Raw genomic sequence first — 9,007 nt, forward strand, 5'->3', positions numbered from 1 at the left:
CCTTGCCTTAAGCACCTATTCTGGTGCCCCCGGCTCCAGAGTCCTACCTTGGTGCCCTGCCTGGCATCTCAGTCTTTACAGGAACAGAGCTCTGTCTATTTCTTGCCAGACCTTTTGACACCTGGCATGCTGTTCTGGAAGCCAAGGCCCCATGGCAGGGCCTCTGTCACTGGCTGCCAGACACTCTGGCTGCCAACCACCCGCTTGTCTGGGCTTCCTCCTAGCTTTTGCTACATCCTGGTTACCCAGATGCTTGCTCTACCTGCCTGTCAAGATAGCTGGCTGGGGACTCTGCTGCCACTCCTGGGATCTTGTGCTTTATCCTGGTTCAACTGTCTACTCTTTAAAGTTCTGACCCTTTCTCTTCTAGTTTCTGTACCACCAAATGAGTCTCATTTCTATAGCTGGCCAACTAGAAGATTGGGTAGAGACTATTAATTAAGGTCATGGGTTCTAGATTCTGACTGCAAAGATTTGAATCCCAACTCTTCCACTTATAGTCAGTTGTGTGATCTTGGGGCAAGTCACTTCATCCATCTCTCTGCCTTTTTTTTTTTTTTTTTTTTGTGGTGGTACTGGAGTTTGAACTCCAAGCAGGTTCTCTTACCTCTTGAGCCACTCCATCAGCCTTTTTGTTGTTGTTGTTATTGATGAGATGGGTCTCAATTACTTTTTAGCCTCAAACTGTGATCCTTCTGATCCTGCCTCCAGAGTAGTAGGGTTTATAGGCACGAGCCACTGCGCCTGGCCTCACTTCATCTCTTGCTTGAATTCAGAGCCTACACCTTGAGCCACTCTACCAGCCCTATTTTGTGATGGGGTTTTTCAAGATAGGGTCTCTCAATCTATTTGCCTGGGTGGCTTTGAACCTCGATCCTCCTGATCTCTGCCTTCTGAGTGGCTAGGATTACAGATGTGAGCCTCTGGCGCTCGGCCTTACTTCATCTCTTTGAATCACAGTTTGTTCATCTGAAAAATGGGCATGAAATAATACCTACATCATAAGATCTCAATGTGAGACTGATTTTTTTTGTAATACTGGGAATTGAACCTAGGGCCTTACACATGCTAGATGACTGCTATACCACTGAGCTACATTACCCTCAGCAGATCCATTGTGACATTTTTTTTTCTGGTAGTCCCATTGTGATATTTAAATAGTATACACCAGATCCATTGTGACCTTTTTTTCTGGTAGTCCCATTGTGATATTTAAATAACATAATATGTGGTGGAGCATATCTGTAATCTTAGCACTCAGGAGATGAGGCAGGAGGATCATGAGTTTGAGGCTAACCTGGGCTACATAGCAAAACCCTGTATAAAAATAAATAAATAAATAAGATACAGTTGCTCCTCAGCTTACTGATGGGGTTACATTCCATTGTAAACAGGAAATAGCATTAGGTTGAACATATATTCTCTGTATATTGTATTATATTATCTGTCTTTGAATATATATGGACCTATCATATACCATTGCTTAGTACAGCGCAGAATTCTGGTTATTTCCCCTTGTGATAATGTGGTTGACTGGGAATTGTAGCTCACTCTTTCTGTGCAGCATCCTGAGAGTATCATACCAAGTATCAGTAGCTCAGGAATGAGTCAAAATTCAAAATTCAAAGTGTGGTTTTGTCTGGGTGCTGGTGGCTCATGCCTGTAATCCTAGATACACAGAAGGCAGAGATCAGGAGAATCATGGTTCAAAGCAAGCCCAGGCAAATAGTTCAGGAGACCCTATCTCGAAAAAACCCATCACAAAAAAGGGCTGGTGGAGTGGCTCAAGGTGTAGGCCCTGAGTTCAAACCCCAGTACTGCAAAAAAAAAAAAAAAGAAAAAGAAAAGAAAATATTGTTTCCACTGAGTGTGTATTGATTTCACAACATCAGATTGTCAAAATATCCCTACGTTGAACCATCATAAACCAAGGATTCATCTGTAATATGCTTACCACAGTACCTGGCACATAGTAAATATCCAATACTGTTTGCTATCATTATTTTTACATTTCCAGTATCTAGGAAAGAACTGGCACTCAGCAAACGTGTATTGAGAAGGGAGGACAAGAAGGAATAACAATCCAAGTTATTTACTTTCATGATCAAAGTTAACTCCATCTGCTAATCTCACTCCCCCCTCAGGATGAAAATACCTGAAGGTCATTTGGTTCTGTCATTCAGCTATTTCTTAAATCCCACTTCCTCTAAGAATCCTGTGGCAGTTGAAATGGCTTTGCTGTTCCCAGTCTGCCTAGAGAGAGCTCAAACTCTCAGAACTGCCCACCTCCACTTTTTACCACAATCATGCCCTCAAGTGCACTGCACCCTCGATGTGGCTAGTGTGAATTGTTTGGATTACATATTTTACACTTTAGCCCAGTCCCCCACTCCCCACCGCATGTACATGCACTTGCACTGCCCGTTAGACCTTGTGGTCTGATTGTCAGGGAAAGTAATGTATGGAAACTAACAAAGAGAGAACCTTGGACAGACCAATGCTTCCGAAATGTTTTGTGATGAAGATGAAGGCGGGAAGCCGGAAGCAGAAGCTGGGGAGGGGGTAGGACTTGTGTCTCCACTTACTCTTCACCCCAGCAGGGGCAGAAAGCATGCCGCCTCTTTTCTGCTCATTGGCCACATTCCTCTCAGAGGCCAGAGGGGCAAGCCAGGACAATGCAAATGAGCTGTGGATGGGATTTCGCCAAGGGGCCTCCAAAGGGAGAGCAGGGGGCTGACTAGGAGGGACTAGAATAGGAAGGTGCCTTGTGTTTCTTAGCACCTTCTTTGTTTCTCCAGGCTGCAAGCAAACTACTCTCTTCTGCCGGATCTGTACCAAAGTGCAAAGTGTCCCTCACCACGTATGCCTGAGGCTGAGAGCACTCTGCAGGCCGGGTGGCTGAGTCTTCAGCTTTTGCTATGATACTCAGACTCAGGGGGATTCATGGGGCACCCATTGTGTGCAAAGCCCTATACTGGAAGCTTTCAATGACATGCTTTAGCTGTGGGATGAGACAGCAGACAAGTGATGGTTGAGCATGAAAGATCAAATGAAACTACAAGGAGCAGCTCAAAGGGGACAAATTTTGCTAATTCCTTGCCAGCTTCCTACTACAGACCCTCTGGCTTCATTTGACCCAATCCAGAAAAACATGCTGTGAGGATTTGCGGGGGCGATGGCATGGCCAGGGATCCTTACGTCTATTTAAGTGGTCTGGGTCCAGGACAGCTTCTTAACTCAGTCTCAAGCTCCCTACCCGCCCACCACCGACCCCTGCCATTAACGACTGAAGGTGGTTTTCTCTTGGCAAAGTTGTCCTATGTGTCTGATGCAAATGCCCCAGGGACCCCACAGAAATGTTTGTAAACTTCCAGCCCTATCTGTACTTCCGCGGACTCCTCCCTCAAGTGAGGCCGGCTGTTGGAGCTGGACCTTTGCTAGGAACTCAGAGCTGCCTGCCATTTGGGAATGGGAATGGGAAACGGAAGCAGAAGGCCCGCGGTCCCTCACCTTCCTTCTTCATGTGTAAAAAGAAAGCTCCAACAATACTTTATGGGGTTAAGCTCCTTATAAAGAAATGAGCCTCCTTTTTCCTGTGCGGAAATCATGCTTTTTTGCTACTGTGTGTTTCAAGTACACTGTAAAAACCATTCGCTAGGATTCACGAAACCCATTCCCCGAAGGCAGAGCGGAGGGGGAGGGCACTGGGAACGGAGGGAGAGAGGGCGAGGGGCGGGGCTAAGGACGGCGACCGTGCGAAGAATTTGAGGGATGAGTCATCAAAAACAAGTTGGGAAAGGGAACGGAACTAGTCATCTGAGCTGGGAAAGAGACGAGCATTCATTAGACGCAGATCATGTCAATCACGTCTGCTCTGCAAATCACCTGCGTCTCCCGGGCTTGTCAGACCGGAAAAAGCATCTTGGGAGGCTGTCTAAAGCCTTTGAAATCGGAAAAGGCCGAGCGCGAGCGAACCGTCGCAGGAATTTGTGGCATTGCGGGCAGGCTTGGTAGAAAGATGGCGTTTGCCACCAAGGTCACATGGCCTGTAATGGAACTAAAACGAAATATTAGCTGAGAACAATAGGAACGGCCTCCATGGGGCCAGATTTTCAGGAGTTGTCTCAATTCCAAGTATTTTTTTTCCCGATTAGACTCATTTGTATTTGTCAGAACCCGTGTTCTAGACACACGTCTTCACAACTATGTGAAGGGGTGGAGTTTCTCTGGGGCTGTTTTACCTTTGAGAGCCTGAAAGGGGAGGGGGACGCCCAGGTGCCAGGGTGGCTGTTGAAGCAGGAGACAGCACGTCCCAGGACAGAAGGCACCCACCAGGGTATTGGCGAGCCTCCAGAGAGCAGCAAGGGAAGCTGATTCTGCCAGGCTCTGTGAATCTTAAAAGATCTGTCAGGGTCAGTTCTAGGCACTATGGTCTAATGTCTCACCTGTTCAAAAAGATTGCCCCGGCAAAAAGAGCAACTTGGCTAGGTGCCTGTTTCATTGTATCAGATAAGTTCTTCTAAGGTGAAACTTTGCTTGATTCAGGATAAGAAATGTGAGCTTCATTAACCCATTTGTTTTTACGTTCTTTTGTGACTATAATACACTTTGGTTTCCTCACAAGTGTTGCTTTTGGAAAGTTTGAACCTTGTCTTGACTAAAGGATAAAAAACGGATTTGTTCACTTGGCTAGTATAGTTAGACGGCCTTCACTTGCACTTCTGTATTATAGGGACCAAGGAAGAGTTGGGGCATATGAAAGTAAGAGATCCAGCTGGACACCAGTGACTCACGCCTGTAATCCTAGCTACTCAGGAGGCAGAAATCAGGAGGATCTCGGTGCAAAGCCCAGACAAATCATTTTCCAGACCCTATCTCGAAAAAACCCATCACAAAGAAGGGCTTGTGGAGTGGCTCAAGTGGTAGAGTGGTAGAGTGCACGCCTTAGCAAGTGTGAGGCCCCTGAGTTCAAACCCCCAGTGTCGCCAAAAAAAAAAAAAAAGTACAGATCCAAGAATTGAAACAGTCTTAAGATAGTTGATATATATTTTTTTGCCTTTTGGCCATTTTCATGCCCTGCACTATCATATGCTCCCCCAATCCATAATCAGTACTTAAACTGAGAACTGTCCCAGGATTCACAAGCAAACAGGAAAACCTGACAAGGCTAAGCCTAGGAAACAGAAACTCAGACTTCAAAGGTACCTGAGAATGGAAGCAGTGGCAGAGATTGACCTTTTCACTAGCTCAGTCCTGGCCATTCCAATTCAAGCCATCTCCCCATCCTCCCTCTACTATAGTATACTCCATTGTGAGGCATCACCAAACCACTCCAGTTTTTTTGTTTTTCGAGATAGGGTTTCACTGTGTTGGCCAAGCTGATCTCTAACCCACAATCTTCCTGCCTCAACCTGTGTATCTGGGATTACAGGAGCCCCAGCCTCTCCAGGTTTTATTGCTCACTTTGAATCTATTCAGGAGTAGGCTTTGAGGGAAAAGGGGGCTACCATCTGTCTGCTCTTTTCTCTGAGGCACTGCTTATCCCTTCTTTAATTTTCTAGAGGGGCTATAGGAATCCTCAGTGCAGCCTCAAGAAAACAGGTTTCTTGAGGAGTCATTCTAAGTCAGTCATCCTAGAAAAATCTAGCTCATTCAGGAGGGAAGAACGCTTAAACCTGGGCTCATGGGGGAAGCAGATCCTTTTACTTCCTTGGTCACCCTTAGAGTTTCATGACAATTTCTGTAATCAAATCTGAGAGGAAGGTTTTGTGTCATCTATTATACAGATGCTTGTCATCCCATGAGAATGGGTGGAAGGAGGAGGATGTAGCAAATCTAGTCCTATAGTGCTCACAGCAGAAACCTGGGGAAAATAGAAACTTTGGCAACACAGAAAAGGACAGAAACAGAAAGGAGACCTGGAACAGCACTTTCCCTCTCTTCCTATTTGTTTCCATTTCACAGACCCCAGAAGGTTTCTAAATGTCTGGTTCTACCCTATTGGAAGGAAGCTAGTTCCATTTCTAGGTGCGGGGTGGCAGCACAAGGCTCCGAATTTTGGAAGGAGGGGAAGGAGGCTGCTATATCCACTCTTTGACACCAGGTGGCAGCAAATCATAACCATAGCAATAAAGAACCGGACCTTGAGAGCCCTTGAACTATTTTCCTTCCCCTCCCTGTTCCCCACAAGGAATTGAAAAATAAGAAGGTTTTCAGATATGAGGGATAACCCTCCTTCAGTAAAAATGCTCGACTCCTCAAGCTAGAGCCACTTCCAGCTGCAGATTCCTAGGATTTAAATATGGCATTATTCCCTGCCATTCCCAGAGACCTATTTCTCAGCTTCAGATAAGGAAAAAAAGTGATCTTCGGGACTCTTTCTAAATGCCTCTCCCCTCCAGAAGAGTTGTTCTTCTTCAAGGAGGTCAACTGGATAACCCCAGGCATGAGGACCTGGGAGGTTCTGCTCAAATTCAGCCCATGGAAGGGGATGAATGCTCTTATATGGGTATGCTGGGAATGACCTTGTCTAAAAAAGTTGTGATGTAGTTGACCAGCCCAATGCCTTTTCCAGTCAGACATGACTGCTTCCATTGTCCTCGGACATGCTTCATAAAACCCATTCCTAGACTTCTCCATCTGGAGTGCTGACTTCTCTCAGTTATTTAACTGTCAGATCTGTCCCATCTGTTGGGCCCAGATCAGTCTCCATGAAGCCATGGAGACTGTGTCCCCCAGTCTGTGGGACTACCCCTCTGGCTAAATGACTATAACAGTGCATGCCATTTGCCCTGTTCTTCTATTTTATTTCTTTATTGTTTTGGTGGGACTAGGGTTTGAACTGAAACCTTCTTGCTTGTAAATAGGCACTCTATGGCTTGAGCCACGCCTTAGTCTATTTTGCTCTGGTTATTTTGGAGATGGGGCCTCACAAACTATTTGCCTGGGCTGGCCTTGAACTGTGTTTTTCCCAATCTCAACCTCCTAAGTAACTAGGATTACAGGCATGAGCCACCGGTGCCTGGCTTTTTTGGTGGTACTGGGGTTTGAACTCAGGGCCTCACACTTGCTAGGCAGGCACTCTACCACTTGAGCCACTCTACAAGCCCTCTTCTACTTTATATTATAGTTATTATTAGTGAGCATATCTCCCCTACAAAATTGTGAAGTCTCTGGGGGGCAAGAACTACATCTTATTTCTGATAAATACAGTTTGGGCCCAATAAATCATCATAATAATATCCTACATATGTACAGCCCTTACAGTTTACAAAGTACATTCATATACACTTTCTCATTTAATCCTCACAGCAACCCTTTGAGGTAGGTGTTATCTCCCCTATTTTAGAGATGAAAAAATAGACTTGGAGAAGTTAAGCAACTTGCCCAGGGTCATATAGCTAGGAGGAGGTGGAGGTGGATCTGAAGGCAGTCTTTTTGACCCTCAGTCCAGTTCTTTCAACTTTCTATACCTGAACTGTTGTCTGGAAATTCCTTCTTGGAGACTGAAGCCATGAGGGCTCCTCTTTGGGAATGGGGAGGAGGGGCAAAGATCTAAAGGCCAAAGTCCCCTCCTTCCATTCCTGCTCCCTCCTCTCCACTCCTGTTTCCAAAGAGAATTTCAGAATGCAGTCTTACTTTGTTTAAGAATGGCTGGTGTGAGATGTCCTTGTGGATAAGAGAGAAAAATGTAGGGTAAAAACAGGACAGGAAGGTATATTCACAGCTGGTGACTAATGAATTTTCATGGGCCTGGAGGGTAGTTCCCAGACTGTCTGATCATATTTTTTTGTGAAACAGGGTCTTGCTATGTAGCTGGCCTTGAACTCTTGATCCTCCTGCTTAGCATCCTGAGTGGTGGGATTATAGTCCACCCAGCTTTGTCCAATAATTTTATTAATGACTTGGATGAGGACATTGATGATTAAATTTGTAAATGACATGAAACTGGTTTCAGAAGAGGGGAGTGAGGGATAAAGGAGAATGATGGAGGGGGTGAATTCAACTACAATGTATTGTAAGAACTTTTGTAAATGTCACAATGTACTCCTAGTAAACCATAATAAAAACAATAAATTAAAAAAAAAGAAAGATCCCAAGAGATCATAATGAACCAAGAAGATGAAAGGTAAAGTTTCAGAGCTCAATTCCTCAAATACAAATGCTTAAGTGCAATGTAGGAAAGCCGTGACTTCCTACTAATCTGTGTGAAAAGGTTTCAGGTTTGTGAGGTGACTGCCAGCTCATTACTTTTGACATTAGCTCCACAAATGCTAATGTGGTTGGAGCTAGAACAAGGGAGATCACAGTTCTGCTTTCTGCTCTGCTTATAGGCCACAGTGGAAGACTGTCTTTAGCCTTGCACATTGGATACTAACAGGGATATTAGCAACCTGGAGCAAGTACAGAAGAGAGAGACCATGAGTGTGAGAGGACTTACATTGTGTATGAATTACTGGAGCTGTTTAACCTGGTTCTCCAGGGTGAACAGGATGGTGCTGGTGGTGTGGGATCCACTATTCAAATACATAGAAGAGGTATTCACTTTGTTTTGCTTTAGAAAAGGGCACGGACGGGAGCAAAGGGTGGGTGCTACAGGGAAACTGACTTTGACTCAACCAAAGGAGGAACTTGATAATGGTTCAAGATGATCTAGTATGCAATGGTTGGCCTTGAGAGAAAGATTTTCCCATCACTGGAGGTATTTAAATAGAGGCAAGATAACTGCATGGCAAAGAGGTTGCATAAGGGAATCAAGCATCAGATCATAAAGGAGGGGAGCTAGGCCACTGGTAAGGCTGTTTCTGACACTATAATTTTGAAATTCAAGTGTGGGGCGGGGATGGAGATGAAAATAGCTGTAAGCCCTCAGAGCAGGTACCTCTTAACTAGTTATTATCTCTGCTTCCAATCTCCTCCTCCTCCGGCCCACCCTGCACCTCTGCTCCAGAAATATTTCCCTGAATACTTTACCATGAGACCTTCCAGCTCAAGTATCATAAGATCT

Source organism: Castor canadensis, chromosome X (assembly GCF_047511655.1).
Source record: "Castor canadensis chromosome X, mCasCan1.hap1v2, whole genome shotgun sequence".
NCBI classification, from domain to species: domain Eukaryota; kingdom Metazoa; phylum Chordata; class Mammalia; order Rodentia; family Castoridae; genus Castor; species Castor canadensis.